Genomic DNA, 18662 nt, shown 5'->3' on the forward strand with positions numbered 1-18662 from the left:
AATAATTTGACGAACTAAATAAGTTGATTGAAAATTAGGGTGAAAAATATGGAATGAAAGGAGGATGAATCGAAACTTAAATTAGTAGATCGAAAATACCTAATTTGCGGATGATAATGGCAGTAGAAAGCTCACTGATAATGGCGTTCGAAAGCTAATGATAATGGCAGACGAAATGCTCAATGATAATGGCGAAGACGGAAGTGAAGATGGAGCTTAGCTGAAGATGATTTGAAGAGAAAGAAAGAGTATGGGTAAATGAATTGTGATTGAGAGGAAATGTGCGGTTTAGTTAGAATTATATAAGGGGCACGTGGCATCATCTGGTCAGTCTATAATTTTTAGATTTGATGGTTTAGAATGAGTCCAGCCGCCTCGCCCTAAGGAGGGTGCCTCACATGATTCAATTTATATATATATATATATATATATATATATATATATATATATATATAGAGAGAGAGAGAAAGAGAGAGAGAGAGAGAGAGAGAGAGAGAGAGAGAGAGAGAGAGAGAGAGAGAGAGAGAGAGAGAGAGAGAGAGAGAGAGAGAGAGAAGGGTTCTTATAAGGCCATTATATCACATAAGGTCCTAAGTCTTTATAAGAACCCTTGGATGAAGGGATTGAATGGATGAGATAAGGAGAGAGGGGGCCTTTTTTAGAGCAAAAAAAAAAAGGAAATGCTTGTTGTATGAGAGAGGGTCCACATGTCACTGTTTGTGTACTTCTTCCAGTACAATCCCACGGACAAAAGGATTAAACAAACACAAATAATTCATTTTGCATGCTTTCCTTCTTCATTCACCATTCAAAACCTCTCATCAAGCAAAACCCTTAAAAATCACCATACAAACGATCCTAAATCCTGTAAAATCCAATACAAATCATCAAAAAAATAAGAGAAATTTCATTCCAACTGTAAAACTACTTCATGTTGCCGTTAAATCTCATTCGCTTTGTTGAAGATAAATAAATTGTCATTGTTCATCAGAGAAAGACGCTCAAAATGGATCATATGCAGATTGAAGTTGCCGTCGATGGTGAGTTATTTGCTTTCTTATTTGTGTCTTGGTTATTGTTGTAACTTGATGTTCAAGAATAAAGTGCTATATGTAATTTTGGATTGATGTTCATTATTGTAGCTTGTTGTAGCTTGTTGTTATATCATTTGTGTTCATTATTCTTAATGGTGTTGTACTTTCATGGTGTTCATCAGATTTGTTCTTTCATTTTGGTAGCTTGTTGTTCATGGCAAAAAATGATGGAAATTTAAAAGCTTGATAAAGAAATCAATTATAACTTCATGGGGTTTAAGTAAAACTCTTACCCGTATATGTATAACTTCAATAATACAGTTTGTGTACTCATGCAGTTCTTATATTCATCGTGTTATAACTCCACTGGTTTTTTGTATAACTCTTTGACAATTTCCTGCAGCTTCAGGTAACAGAGTAATTCTAACCCTAAATTTTGCATAAAAAATATTACTAAACAACCAATTTTGATATAGTTATTCATGTTATAGCTTAAGTTATACATTCATTAAGTGAAGTTATAGAATGTGGAGGGTTATACATTCTCTACTTAGAGTTGTACATTATATGATTAGAGTTATACAGTCTGTGTATAGAGTTGTACATTATATGTTGTAGAGTTTTCATTATATGCTAAGAGTTATACATTGTATGACTGGAGTTATACATTATATACCTAGAGTTATACAATATAACTCTTAGCATATAATGAAAATATATAAGCATATAATGTATAACTCTAGACAGAGTTATACATTATATGCCTAGAGTTATACAATCTGTATCTAGAGTTATAAAGACTGTGTCTAGAGTTATACATTATATGCTAAGAGTTATACATTATATGCCTAGAGTTATACAGTCTGTGCCTAGAGTTATACATTGTATAACTAGAGTTATACAGACTATGTCTAGAGTTATACATTATATACTAAGAGTTATACATTATATGCCTAGAGTTATACAGTCCGTGCCTAGAGTTATACATTGTATAACTAGAGTTATACAGACTGTGACTAGAGTTATACATTATATGCTAAGAATTATACATCATATGCCTAGAGTTATACAGTCTGTGCCTAGAGTTATACATTGTATGACTAGAGTTATACAGACTGTGACTAGAGTTATACATTATATGCTAAGAGTTATACATTATATGCCTAGAGTTATATAGTCTGTTGCCTAGAGTTATACATTGTATGACTAGAGTTATACATTCTGAAAACTAAAGTAATATATAAACAAATGTATAACTCTAGACACAGAGTTATACATTATATGCCTAGAGATATACAGTCTGTGTCTAGAGTTATACAGTATATGCCTAGAGTTATACAGTCTGCGTCTCGAGTTATACAGTATATTCCTAGAGTTACAGAGTAAATGCTAAGTAGCTTGGAGTTATATATTTCTTAATCATTTCATGGATGTTTGATTCTACTCAGATGGTCGTAGGGAAGCGGGAACTGAGTATTGTAAGCATTTGGCAGCGGAGTTTACACCTTGTGTGGGGCAACAATTTTTTGAAATCGACGAGGCAGTGACATTCTATAAAATTTATGCATTGGCGTCCGGGTTTGATGTTCGGAAGTATTCGACGAAAAAATGGCGCGACGGTGAAATCAAGTCAAAGTTGCTGGTTTGCAACAGAGAGGGATTCACATATGTCTCAAAAGGAGAGGCAATAATTAAAAAAAATGAGACCGGGATTAGGGAAGAAGAAATGTAATGGGGATTAACAACTGCGAAACATAGGAAATATACAGTCAAGAGGGTAGGGTGTAAAGCACATGTCAAGCTATTTATGAAGAATGGAGTATTAGTAATTGACCGATTCCACATGGGGCATAATCACGAGCTTGTATCTAGTTAGGATCGTCAGTTTCAAAAGATGTCGCGGAACATAGAAGATTTTCACAAGTACTTGATAATGTATAACTCAAGGGTTAGTTTACTATTAATCAAACCTCCACTAACTGAATGGCAAACTTCTAAAGTTATACACCGAGATCTTAGAGTTATGTAAACCTCGAGTAATTGATTGTGAAACTTCGAAATATTTTTTAAAATTCTAGAATAATTTATAACAGCCTTAGAGTTATATAGAAAGTTGTTAGAGTTATACATATTCGCATATATAAAAGTTATAAATAATAAGAAGTTGCACAATCAATCAATGGAGTTATGCATATGTTTCATGAAGTTATATGAAAAGGTGTAAGAGTTATAGTTGAGGAATCCTTGATTATTACTCAGCACTGATCAGGATTTGTTGTCCACTGCAGTTGAGGATAGGAGCAACTAGGACGTACAACATGTGTAAGGAACTCGTAAACGAGTTCGAGAACATTGGTGCGTCCTTAACTGATTTTAAGAACTTCCACCGAGATGTGAAATGCTTCATCCATAAACGGGACGGTCAATTGTTCATAGACCGGTTCAAGAATATGGTACACAATAGGCAGGGGTTTTATTTTGATTATGAAGTTGACAAGGATAATAGCCTTCGAAGGGAAATCTGGGCTGACAGAACCGCTAGAAGGAACTACTCCATTTTTGGAGATGCAGTGTCGTACGACCCAACATACTTAAAAAACAAGTACGATATGATTTTTACGCCATTCACTGGCATAGATCACCATAAGCGATCAGTAACATTCTGTGGGGCATTGATTGCCCATGAGGACCATGAATCATTCCAGTGGGTTTTCAATAGGTTTTTGAATGCTATGGGTGGAAAGGAACCCAAGTACATTATCACAGATCAGGATGCGGGCATTATTAAGGCCGTACCCCTTGCCTTCAAGACTGCACGCCACCCAATTTGCATGTGGCATATAATAAACAAGGTGCCATCGAAGTTCAGGGTGACAAGGGAGGATTATAAGGAGTTCCTTCCGAAATTGAACAACATTATATGGGACGACAACCTAGAAGCAGACGACTTTGACTCTAGGTGGGCAGAAATAATGGAAGCGCATGGTCTTGTGAACGAAGAGTGGTTTACGAAGCGTTTATAAAAGGAGCCAATGGGTGATGGCGCATTGCAAGGACTTGAACATGGGTGGTGTTATGGGGACAACCCGGAGATCGAGAGCATTAATAGTTTTTTTAAGAAGTTTGAGCGGAAGTCGCACGTTAGTGGAGTTTTGGATGCGTTTTGAAAGCGCTATTGACCATCAACGGCATACGCAGAAGAGACTTGACCATGAAAACCGACACTCAACACCAAAGAAGGGGGACGCATTTACCCATAGAGGAATATGCAAATGTTTATACCCGTGAGGTTTTCAAGGAATTCCAACTAGAGGTCATTTGCTCAATCGATACATGTAAGACCGGGGCTATCTTTGAAGTCGATGGAGTTGAAGTGATCACGTTAAGGGTTCAATCAGAGAGAAAAGTTTCAACGTAAAGTACAACCCAGGTAACAACATTTTGGCATAATCTTTATCTATGTGGTAGTTGACTGAAGTTGCTAGATATAGTGCCAAAGTTACATTGTCTCGAACATAGAAGTTATACAATTGTTCACCAATCTGCAGTTATCTCATTTGTATAAATCTGACTACATTTTGAATAACTTAAGTTTTCTGAATGTATAACTCTTTTTATTATATGTATAACTCTACTTGAAGAATGTATAACTCTACTTTCAGAATAACTTTAGAAGTTATTCAATTGTTCACTAAACTGCAGTTATTTGTAGTATAACTCTGATTACATTTTGAATAACTTTAGCTTTCAGAATGTATAACTCTTGTTATTATATGTATAACTCTACTTGCATAATGTATAACTCTTGTTGCCATATGTATAACTCTACTTTCAGAATAACTTTAGCTTTTAGAATGTATAACTCTTGTTGCCATATGTATAACTCTACCTTGATAATGTTTAACTCTTATTATTATATGTATAAGACTACTATATGGATGAAGACGTTATTTAGATGACAGTAACTTCATAATTTAATTTGATTACAGGGACACTGGCTACACGGTGCAGCTGTATGATGTTTGAAAGGATGGGAATTCTGTGCCGACATATAGTATGGATTTGCTCGGCTAACGGCAAGAAGACAATTCCAGATGATTACATTTCTTCAAGATGGAGAAAAGATGCATTTCAATTCAGATTATTAGAATGTGATGGTGAACAAACGGATTCAAATAGTAGCGCTGATGGAAAAGAAGTTGAGATGGTGAAGTTGTGGTCAGAAGTTCATGCGGCCATTGGTTTACTTCGTGGCATGAGTGTGACTGAGGTTGTGAACTTAAGCTCCTTAATTAGAGAGTTTAAGGAAAAAATTTTACCGTACAAGAAAGATTTAACTAAGCAGCAGGAATTCGAGCAAATCCTTGGTTGCCTCGCCAGTGATGAGGTAATAATACTTCCACCAAAACAATCCAAAAACAAAGGCAGCGGTAAAAGAAGGGTGTCAACTAAGGCTAAAGCCATTGCCTTGGCTTGTAAGCTAAAGCGCATGTGTAATAACTGTAAACAAATGGCACACCACGATAAACGGAACTGCCCTAACCCATTTTCTGAGCATCCACCGTCTTCACCAGCATCTGAAGGAGTAGAAGAAGAAGAAGAAGAAGAGGAAGAAGAAGAAGAAGAAGAATACGACAAAGAAGAATAGAGAAACTTAACATGCTGTAGTAGTAGGCAGTAGAAAAATACCTTCGTCTCAACAAATTATTTACAATCTTTTTTTCTTTAAAAGGTAAAAAATCTGGTGAGCCGGAAGGGGTATTCAGTACTAGCTTTTGTCTATTTTGAATGGGGGTTTCACTTTTCAGATTGTATAACTTCAGTAATATGAGTGTGCAATTTCAAGCTAATGTTGTATAACTCTTTTACACAATTTGGATGACTTTTGTTCATGGCAAAAAATCCAATATTTAAAAGTTTGATAAATAACGAATTATAACTTCAGTGGGTTTAAGTAAAACTCTTACCCATATATGGCTAACTGTACTTCACAGAGTGTATAACTCTTATAATTATCTGTATAACACTTTTAATTTGTGTATCTTTTGCCCTTATTTCTATAATTGTTGATATATTTGACTACAGTCATGTGTTGTATGACTCTTGTACACAATTTGTATAACTCTTGTTATTTTTTGTATAACTTATAACTGTCTAATAAATTTTGCCTTTTTCATAACTGCAGTCATGTGTTGTATAACTCTTGTACACAATTTGTATAACTCTTGTTATTTTTTGTATAACTCATAGTTGTCTAATAAATTTTGCCTTTTTTTATAACTGCAGTCATGTGTTGTATTACTCCTGTACAAAATTTGTATAACTTTACTTCACAGAGTGTATAACTCTAATTCTTATCTGTAAAACTTGGATTTTAATTATGACAGACCAAGATGGTATAATAACAATCTATTCCAAAAAAGTTGTCTAAGTTGTTAAGGAGTTTCTTGACAACATACTAGAGTTGCAAAAACAGAGACTACAAAATGAATGGAAATACATTCTATTTTTTCCCAGGTTTTTTATCTGCTTTCCGCGCCATTTTTGTCTGGCTTCTAGTTGCTTCAGGATCTGGTCTTTCTCGCCAATGAAACCCTTGACCTTGGTCAGAACTCCTTGCCCGATGATGTTCATGTCAGCTAGGACAAGCGTCGCTGCCAGCTGGATTACCAAATATCGACGGTTCACCTTCTTCTCAAGATCAACGTGACCAAAACTATCACCCTCGTACATTAACATGTGCATCATGGTGAACAAGCCAGACTCGGTGTCGTTAATCGTTTGCTTATGCCAAGTAAACTGGGTCTGACGAAACTGGAACTCCGGTAGGTCTTTCCCGTTGTCCTTGTCCTCGTCCCTAGACTCCAGATATTCGCTCATGAGACTCGCCTGGCACAAACAAGAAACGTCAAAAAGTGAAATTGTAAAGCGGTGACAACACTTTTGAGTTGAACGTAATTACAATTTAATTCCACTTACAATTACGTGACACGCTTTGCATATCTCCGACTGGCCCAGACTTGAGTAGTACTTATTGTCAAGAAGATCAATCGTCCGTGAATTAAAGTTGATACACGCACATGCATAATGGGCTTCAATCTTAATGGGTACGAAGATTAAATCAGCCTTCAAGCTGAAATCTTTGCCACTGTCGATTCTGAAGACGTCCCACACATTGTACAACCTTTCGGTGTTCTGTGTTTGTTGGACAAGGTTTCGTACAAAGTTCAAGATTATTTCATGTTCAAGTAGAAGTATATGTGTGAGAATACCAGAGGAGTTATAGGGGGTGTGCAATGGAGTTACACAGTAACTCTTATAACATATTGAAGTATGCCTAAGTTCATACTGGCTGTTAATAATTTCTCAAAACAAAATGTGTAACTCCATAGAGGGTATGTATAACTTTAATCTTATTTTCCACTGTGAAAGTTTTAAATATCATAACCTCAAAGTATAACTCTAAAGAGGATATGTGAAACTCTTATAGCATATTAAAGGATTGATTACAACCATACCATATGACGGATACCGAAGAAAGACAAAAGAAATAACGCGCACTCCTCTGCCTCCAAACGATTAAGCAACAAGGACCAACACTCAATCACTGAATCATCCATTGGCATCTCAGGGAGCATGGACAACATTTGCAACCTATTAATTGTTGCGTGCCGGGAATAGTTCACAAGTAGTTCACTGTGGTTCAGACAGCATGTGTTAGTCAGGCTATAACGTCTACTAAATAGGAAGGTAACTGCTATTAAAATGACTGCATAACTTCAGTGATGAAACATATAACTGCAGATTAGGAATGTGTAACTCCATTAACGATATGTATAACTTTAGTTGGTAAAGTTATACATTTCAATCTTGAAGTTATACAAAGCATAAAACAGTACTCAAGTGGTTCTGTTGATTTTAGACAGGTTACCCATTTTCAAATTTGTAGTCATCAAGGAAAACTTAATCAGCCACTTGTTTGCGATACACCGGGATATCCCTAATTAATGCCTTGTTTAATCTCAGCATCTTGACGACCACTGTAAGGTCGACGTCTGGTTCCCCGCAGTATGTGGTGCAACCAAGGCCATCGCCCTTACCCCGGGAGCGGCTATTGACCGCTGAGAGGGCCCGACTAGACGGCGTCCAGCCCAGGGCTACTTGGGAAGGTGGAGTCTGATAGGTTGAACTGACTTTGGAGCAAGGGCGTTTAGCAGAACTGTTCTCTCCGAACTCCCGCACCTCTCTTCCTTCCACTTGTGTTGCCAACCTCTCGTGCCTCACGCAGCTCCTCCATTTCATGGTCTTTAACCTCCTTAAAAGCAGTTACCCTAGATAACACAGCTTCCCTATCCACGTTAATGTCACTGAGGATAAGGGTGGCAACAACTTCCGCTCGCATGAGGTCATTGCTGTCCTTTGTCCCTATGGTACACTCGAATGGCTCTCCACGGTACAACAACATATGAACCATGACGTAAAGACCACAGTCATTGACAAGATACCCCGCTCCCCTGCCGCTTGAATTTAATGTTTACAAAAGGAAACCCTTCAACTTTCTTCCCTTTGTCGAACCCTTTGTAGGCCATATACTTTCCCATCGCATCAGCCTGGCAGAAGTTAGGCAAGGCGTTTAAAAGGGGAAGACCAATTAACAAAACAATGGAGCTGAAAATTAATCTAGTCACCAGTTTATAAGACTTACATGTCGCGCAATCCCTCCATATGGTAATTTCAGAAGATCGTCCTCGTAAGAACGATTATCAAGGTACTCGATCTGCTCGGAGAGGAAATTTATGCAAATGCAAGAGTAGTGATCTTGATCGCCAAAGATTAACTTCTAATGACGAAAACCTACAAACATGCACCAAAAGTCTAAGAGTTATAAAACATAATTAGAAGCTTAGAGGCATACATATTGTGCATAATTGGAATTATACATTCTATGGTTAGAGTTATACATTATATGTCTAGAGTTGTACATTCTATTTCTAGATTTATACATTATATGCCTAGAGTTGTACAATATATGCTCGGTTTTGATGAGTGGCTAACTTCACTCCATAACTCTAGGCATAGAATGTATAACTCTAACCATAGAATATATAACTCACTGCACATAATGTACAACTGTAAGCATATACTGTATAACTCTAGGCATATGCTTACAGTTGCACATTATGTGCAGTGAGTTATACATTCTATGCCTAGAGTTATGGAGTGAAGTTAGTCACTCATCAAAACTCTAAGCATATACTGTATAACTCTAGGCAAATAATGTATAACTCTAGCCATAGAATGTATAACTCTAGCCATTCTGAAAACTAAAGTTATATAATGTATAACTCTAGCCATAGAATGTATAACTCTAGCCATAAAATGTATAACTGTAAGCATATACAGTATAGTGTATAACTCCAGGTATAACTCTAGGTATAACTCCAGGCATCTAATGTATAACTCCAAAGTATATATTGTACAACTCTAAGCATATACTGTATAACTCTAGGCAAATAATGTATAACTCCAGCATGAAAATGTCTCTATATTGATATCTGAGCTCACCATATCAGAGTCCAGTTGGAATGGACTAGAACACGACTCTTGACACATGTCCCACGAGGCACAAAAGCCTTCAGAATGATCAACAACCAAGTTTTTTTTCCTGCCTTGCCAAATTGCAATTGCTAAGCCCTATAAAAATGATAGACGGGGGTTGGCAGCTTATATCACAAGTTACGTACATTTTGTCACAAAATAACTTGCAGAGTTCGAGCACACTTACAGCGTGACCTAGGCCAAATAAACTGCGCGAACTTGCAACAACTACGGTGTTCGCGTGCGTAAGCTGATTGAGTAGTACAGACCAGCAGTCGATGACATTGGCCATAATCTGAGACCCGGGCATCAAAGTCTAGAGATCAATACGCGTTATGCAGTTTGGGGTGGTATATGTGACCAATTGTTCCCTACAAAGGATTAGCAAAATGAGACACACAGCAAGTGAAAAGATTCATGACCTGTTTTACTATCGTATTGAAATATAGGTAAAACTTATCTTTTACTTACTCTTTATTATGGTCGTGGAATTGATCAAAGACATAATCCATTACATCCTTCCTCACTCTGAACACCGTCCTGAAACGTTCCTTGTTAAATCGCAAAGAATCGTGAGCATACGTCTTTGGTCGATTCAGGTGCCCGCAATCCTCGAGAACAACCTAGGTTCTCAGGTATAATGTCCATACACGGAAGGGGGACAGTTGAATGCGATGAAAGGATGGTGGATCATGTCACATCGCGGCACATAAATGGGGGGGGGGGGGGGGGTGGTGCACCAGCTCAACCCTAGCACTATCAATTTCAACTACCACACCTTCTTTGGCCGCACTAATCGTTCGCTCATCAACCCCGGCAAATGCCTCATTCACATCTGCCGTGCTCATGAAAGTCAGAGGGATTTGATTTCCACCCATTCCGTTGAAGGATCCCCCGGGGTGACCTCCGCACCCTCGACAACAACTACGTTTTCACCCCCGTTGTTAGAATGTTGTTCAACATTCTCAATTACATCCTTTAGTACAGTGGCCTGAATTAAAAATAATAAAATTAAACACCATGCTTTTGTATCAAAAAAGTTACAGGTATAACTCTAAAAGTGATACAAAGAGGTCACAGAGTTACGGAACCAATGAATTGCAGTTATACATAGAATGGCAAGAGTTATACACAAGTGTGAAGTATTACAAATACGCTATAAGAGTTATACATATTTGAGTTAGAGTTATACACATATGGTTAAGAGTTGTACCAAACGGCCGTTCCAGTTGTACAGATTGAAAGATAAAGTTATACAAAGAGGCACTACAGTTACAAGGCCTCATCATAAGTATCAACAAAGTGTTACTTTATCTACTTAGAGTTATACACGACCAATTAAAAAAAAACGAATGTATAACAAGTATTTAGCGCAAATTAACAAACTTACCTCGCCACCAGAACCACTCCCGTCCGCTGGAAGTCCACATAAAGCTTCCTTGATTTCAGCAGTAGAAAACATACACTCCATCAATTCTTGTGTATTCATTGGCAATGATGGGACCGTAGATTTTTCCATCTCCTTATCTGACGGTTGATTGTCTGACAATCTTTCAACATTTTCTTTCAATCCCTCCCCATGAACTTGCTCATCACCTCATCACCTACCCCGGGCCGAGTTTCAGCATCCTCTGACAGTCCGTAAGCTTGGTCAATTTCCTCCACGGTGTACTTCGCCTCCAACAACAGCTCTCTGACAGTTTGGACGGGGGTGCACACAACTTGATCCTCTAACCCTGGGCTAGCATCGGACAACGGATTAGAAACTACTGTATCACCTACCACTTCCTCCATAATCTTTGACCATGAAACTGCAACTGATTTCGTTGGCGCGTCAGCTTTATCCGACTCTCCACGCGGCTCAACACAAGGGTTACCACCCCTGCCACCCCATCATTGGCGAGACTAGATAGAACTTCACTTATTTGACGCGTAGATGCATCGATTCCGTCATATTTTTTGGGGGACTCACTAACTACCTCTCCAAATGCGGGAGCGTTACCAACGAAACCTTGACCTTTCGCAATCTATTCTCGCTTCCGAGACGTACTTTTGAATCTTTTCACCCTCAAAGAATTCTTGAGAGGCCACTAGGATTTAGGCCCGTCGGATCACTAGTTACTGACTTTGATCCTTGCGGTTACATCTGCGTACCATGAATAGAACACAATAGCGTTCCTTTGCATCTCGTAGATAAAGCTCGTGAGTACGCTTTGCATTGAAAAAGTACATAAGTTAGTTATATTATAATAGATGGGTACGTTAAATTGAAATGAATCAATTTGCAAAATACATAATAGTTTGAACTTACATCGATCGCCCTAGCTTTCAATTCCTGGTCATCCTCGACACCTGCTGGTAGTTCGATCTGAATGAACTTCTTCTCAGAAGTTGAGCAGGAGAGAGGGGGTGGGGGGGCTGATAGCAACAGTAGTTTGGGTTCATGAGGGTCGCTGGGGCTGATACTGTCCAAACTCCTAATATAAGAGGAATCATGAAGGCACCTCGGATACCTGGTCTTAGACAAAGTTAAAGTACCCAATCCCCCTTGAGCCACCTCAAATTTTACCCTATCTACAAGCAAAGTTTCATCCCAATGCTTAATCAAAGATAGATCGTGGAGGCATGGCCTACCCTTGTAATCATATCACTGAAAGTATCTTATCATGAGGAAGGGGATACAGCCACCCAACATCGTTACCCCCTTTTTACAGTCTGTCCCCGCTTTCACCATCATTTCCAAAATATAAGAGCACCAGTCAAAATGCGGAATGGCTTTAGGATCTTCTACAGCCTTAAAAGCTTCAAATCTATCCCGTTGTTTAGGGTGGGGGAGAGGAATAAAGACATAAAGAACAAAACAAATAGCCGGCAAAAATGATCATCCGCCTCCTCGTACTCCATAAGTTCCTTGTGAACTTTTCCTAAACTTATTGAACTATTTGCTTTCTCCACCCCGTAAGCTTGCCGCCATTTGTCCTTCAGCTCCTTATTTTCGGGATCGTTGGACCCCTTCTGCGAACCAGTAGGTACCAACGGGAGACGATTGGGTCCAAAAGGTATCAAAAAACAGTCATGCACGTCATGCTTATCGATCATAAACTCCTTCTTCCGAGAAGCCCGAACACATATGACCCATCGTGAGAAAGGACTCCAAGAATAGGCGAACGTGTGCAAGTGGGGGAAGTCGCTAATCTTAAGCTCCAAAAGGCCAACAAACCCAATTTTCTTAACAATGACACCGATCCTCATTAAGCTTTTCAATGAGAGAGACAAGCCTTTGAGGTCGACACGAAACCGTGATTTCATGCACCCTCTTTACCCTTGGCTTGGCCTCAACCATCTGGGGAAAAACAAGGACAACACACAAAATTAAACATACTGTAGTTGCAATTAGAGATATTTGCAACAAAAAAAATAGACATACTGTGAATTAAAGTTATACAATAAATAGTCAGAGTTATACAAAATATAAGTAAAGTTATACATTCTGATAGTAGAGTTAGTCAGAAAATATCAAGAGTTATACATTCTGCCAAAGGTTATTCAAAATGTAATCGAGTTATACAACAACCGATCTGCAGTTATAAAAAAGTCAAACTTTAAACCTTGAATCAGTCCCTTCTCGATTGGTACATCATCCATCCGTAGGTGACAAACAATAGGGATTCGATTATGTATAACCAAAATTCTCTAAAATCAAATTTCTGTAAAATCCAAAATTCTTTTCACCATTCAAAAGAAGAGATAATCAAGAGAGTTATACAGAATAACAGTAGAGTTATACATATAATAGCAAAAGTTAGACAATTTGAAACTAAAGTTATATAATGTGTAACTCTAGCCATAGAATGTATAACTCTATTAATAAAATGTATAACTCCAAGTATATACTGTATAACTCTAGGCATATACTGTATAACTCTAGGCATATATTGTATAACTCCAGGTATAAAATGTACAACTCTAGGCATATATTGTATAACTCCAGTTATACATTATGACAGTAGAAGTTATTCAACATGTAATCAGAGTTATACAACAAATGACTGCAATTATAACTGTGAGATTTATCTGTATGCATCTCTTTAATTTAAGGACTATAATGAATTTATAAGATGATGAAAGCTAGTCATAAAATTAAATTTCATAAACAATATTGTAAGAGATTAAGAAATAACCTTTGGTCCTAGCAAAAACGGCCTAAGAACAATATCAAAGTTGATATTCGCCTAACAGTTGCACCCGAGACGATATGAGAAATGCCCTTTGATATTGCTAGAATCGATCCAAAAATCACTGATTAATTTTTGGGTTTTTTTGTGTTCTTCCGATGAGAGGAGGCAAGAATTGGGAAAAGAATTAGGTTTAGAAAATTCCCTCATCTCCTCTTATAACAACCGAGTATATGGAGAAATAGGGTGGATTTTCTTTTCCATAATTTCGGCCCAATTTACCGAAATTAAGAGAGTTATTTCTCTTATTTTCGGTTATTCCAAAAATGTATAAAATGTGTAAATTGTCATCTAGTGAGGATCGAACCCATGACCTCTTGGTTTGAGTACCCTCATTATGACACATTCATCTTGTTGATATTAAATATAACCGATCACATTTAATTACGAATTAACAGATTAATTCGTCCAAGCTAACATCACATACATTTAATTAAATATAACTAATTATATTCAATTTACGAATTGACAGTTAATTCGTCTCAACTAATATTATTTAATCTTCATTAAATAATTGTCTCATCAACACATTGACTAACTGTTTAGTCATATAAGGCATCAATGTGATTATATTTCTATAACCACATCTCTCAAACACATCCTATAGGTGTGACCTTTAGGGACCAGTTGATCACCTCCATCTGTATGATAATAACGTCAAACTTTCTAGCAAGCCAACCGTTATTAGGTAATCGTTAATCAACTGATTAAAATACGAAGTATACCCTTGTGAACCTGTAAGAGATTTACAAATGTTATCACACTAATTTGTGGAGGACACAAGCTCCAACAAACTCCCACTTGTCCTCACAAGTATATGTGCGATAACCGATTCTCATATCCTAAAATTTCTCCCACTCAATGTAAAACAATTTGCAAATCCGTATTCACAAAGGTCGTATTTTACAAGCGATCATCATCAAGAGTGGTTTCCCCGACTAGAGAGTAACTTAACTGATAAACGAATCAACATTCGAGCATGGCCATGCATTTCAGTTATAACTCCTAGAGTGGCCCTGAGAAATAACTATACCTGATAAGGGTTGGATATTTTCCTCAACTCGAATCCTGCAGATGTAAGCACAGATGAAATGACCCGAAAAATCTACTTAGCCTCCGATTCACAGATCGTGAGAAAGAAACCAAAGTCACCCAAAAACGCTTAATCCCAAGAGACAAATGATAGTCAAAAGAATCGACTCTAGGAACACAATGGACGTCCAATCCACGACCCGACACCGAATGTTTTAAACATTTAGGACTCCATTACGTTGTCACAAAAATTTGTCCTACGAGGTATCGTTATAATCTCGCATTTGTGATCGATCAGTCAACAGTTTGACTTATGGCTCGTTGAACCCACCATCAATCGACTGCACAATATAATAGCCGGAGTTATCAGCTCACATGGGCGATTACGAACCAAACAAATATAATTTAATTCAGTTCACTTTGTGGCGTTCAATGTTGTCAGTACAATCCACATGAAAAACAAAATATTATAATAAAACAATGAAGTTATAAATAGTATATGAAAAAGATAATGTATCAAATCCATAATCAAGTACTACAACTCAGGAACACGTTTAATTCCCATGGAAATAACGTGCCCTACATGCTTATCATAATTTAGCGGTTTAGTGAGAGGATCCGCGATGTTATCATCCGTCGCAATCTTGTCTATCACTATCTCCTCTTGCTCCACGTAATCACGGATCAGGTGAGCTTTCCGATGTACATGTCTAGATTTGTTGCTAGACTTTGACTCCTTAGCCTGGAAGATGGCACCTCTATTGTCACAATAGATGGTGATCAGATCATTCGAACTAGGAACTACCGTAAGTCCTTGTAAGAATTGACGCATCCATATCGCTTCCTTTGCGCCTCCGGCGACATAGTACTCGGATTCGATAGTAGAATCGCTACAACACTGTTTTGGAACTCTTCCAGCTGACCGCATCACCATTAAGAGTGAAGACGAACTCGGACTGAGATTTTGAGTCATCTCGATCCGTTTGGAAGCTAGCATCTGCGTAACCGATTGCGCATAGCTTAATATCGCCTCCATAAGTCAATACCCAATCCTTAGTCCTCCGTAGGTACTTGAGGATGTTATTAACAGCTATCCAGTGTGTTTCACCTGGAGTCTTTTGGTACTGACTCGTCATACTCAATGCATATGCCACGCCTGGACGTGTGCATATCATGGCATACATGATCGATCCTATTGCCGATGCATAAGGAACACGACTCATGCGCTCAATCCCTTCAGGCGTGTGGGTGACGAGACTTGCTCAATCGCATCCCGATCGTCATTGGAAGGTTCCATTTCTTGGAGTTGGTCATGCTGAACTTCTCAAGAATCTTATCCAAATAAGACTCCTAACTAAGTGATAACATCCGTCGTGATCTATCTCGGTAGATACGGATTCCCAAAATGCGTTGTGCCTCACCCAGATCTTTCATCTGGAAACGGTTCTTCAACCATTCTTTAACCGAAGATAGGAGAGGAATGTCACTCCCAATCAGGAGTATGTCATCGACATACAATATCAAGAATACAATATTGCTCCCACTCGAATTGATATATAAGCATGGTTCTTCGACCGATCGAGTGAAACCATACTCTTTTATCACCTGGTCGAAACGATGATTCCAACTTCGAGAAGCTTGCTTAAGTCCATAAATGGAGCGCTTAAGCTTGCATACTTTCTTAGGATGTTCAGGATCTATGAAACCTTCGGGTTGCACCATGTACAAATCTTCCTCCAAATAACCGTTTAAGAAGGCGGTTTTCACATCCATTTGCCAAATTTCATAATCATGAAAAGCGGCAATCGCTAAGATTATCCGAATGGAACGTAGCATGACTACAGGTGCAAAAATCTCATCAAATGCAATCCGTGCACTTGAGTGAAACCTTTGCCACTAGTCGTGCCTTATAGGTATCTCGGTTGCGCGTCTACGTAACGCTTTATTTTGTAAAGCCACTTGCACTGTAGAGGTTTTACCTTATTAGGTAAATCAACTAGATCCCATACGTCATTCTCATACATGGAGTCCATCTCAGATTGCATGGCTTCGAGCCATAGCTTTGAGTCGGAACAGGCCATAGCACCTTTATAGGTAGCGGGTTCATTACTCTCTAGGAGTAAAACGTCATTCTTCTCGACCATACCAATGTATCTGTCCGGAGGATGAGAGACTCTACCCGACCTCCTAGGTTCCTCAGAATATTAACCGTATCATCGCTTGGAGGAACAACTTCCTCCATCCGTTCCTCGGTTGTTGGTTCTGGAATCTCCGATAGCTCGAAGGTTCTATTACTCATCTTGTTCTCAAGAAATTCTTTCTCTAAGAACGTCGCACTAGCCGCAACAAAAACTCGATGTTCGGTAGGCGAATAGAAGTAATGACCAAATGTTCCTTTTGGATAACCTATAAAGTATGTCTTGACCGATCGCGGGCCAAGCTTATCCTCGTGTCTTCACTTGACATAAGCCTCGCAGCCCCAAACCCGAATAAAGGACAAGTTGGGGACCGTTCCCTTCCACATTTCATATGGAGTCTTGTCGGCAGCTTTAGTCGGACTTCGGTTAAGTATAAGAGCAGCTGACAAAAGAGCATAACCCCATAATGAATCTGGCACTACCGTGTGACTCATCATGGATCAAACCATATCAAGTAAGGTTCGATTTCTCCGTTCGGACACACCATTTAATTGAGGTGTTCCGGATGGAGTTAATCGTAGAAACGATTCCACAGCCTTTAAGGTGTTGATCAAACTCATTTGAAAGATATTCGCCACTCCGATCTGAACAGAGTGCTTTAACCTTTCTACCCAGTTGGTTCTGTACCCTGTTCTGGTATTCCTTGAATTTCTCAAAGGACTCACTTTTATGCTTCATTAAGTAGACATATCCGTATCTACTTAAATCGCCCGTGAAAGTGATAAAATATCTATAGCCATCTCTAGCGGTAATTGACATAGGTCCACATACGTCGCATGTATGAGTCCTAATAGGTCACTAGCGCATTCCAACACCTTTGAAGGAAATTCGAGTCATCTTGCCAATGAGACATGATTCACACGTGCCATATGTAGAAAAATCGAATGCGGGAATAGTCCCATTATCGACGAGTTCTTCACGCGTTTCTCATTTATGTGTCCCATTTCCCAATGCCATATATAGGTTTGATCTTTGTCACCAACCTTTAACTTCTTATTATTCATGTGTAATACTTCCGTGATTTGATCTAAGATGTAAATTCCATTCATGGAAACTGCTTTACCATAAATCATTTCATTGAAAGAGAAAATACAGCTATTATCCTTTATTGAAACTGCAAAACCGTCTTTAGCAAGTACGGAAACAGAAATAATGTTTTTAGAAAAACTGAGTACATAGTAACATTTATTTAAAAACAACTCAAAACCACTAGGGATTTGGATTACATATGTTCCCTTCGAGACAGCAGCAACTCGTGCTCCATTCCCGACTCGCAGGTCCACATCACCTTTTTCGAGAGGTATAATGTTCTTTAGGCCTGCAAATGATTACACAGATGAGAACCACAAACAGTATCAAGTACCCAAGTTCCGAAACTTGCATGGTTAATCTCAATCATATGAATATAAGATGACATACCAACAGGAACGACGCGGCCTGCTTTGATGTCCTCACGGTAGACGGGACAGTTCCTCCTCCAATGTCCAGTCTTGTGACAATGGTGGCACTCAATGTCACCGCCCTTGCTCTTTGCCTTGCCTTGTGAGCCACTAGTCTCATCGGGC

The sequence above is a fragment of the Silene latifolia genome, chromosome Y (genome assembly GCF_048544455.1).
Source record: "Silene latifolia isolate original U9 population chromosome Y, ASM4854445v1, whole genome shotgun sequence".
Classification (NCBI taxonomy): Eukaryota; Viridiplantae; Streptophyta; class Magnoliopsida; order Caryophyllales; family Caryophyllaceae; genus Silene; species Silene latifolia.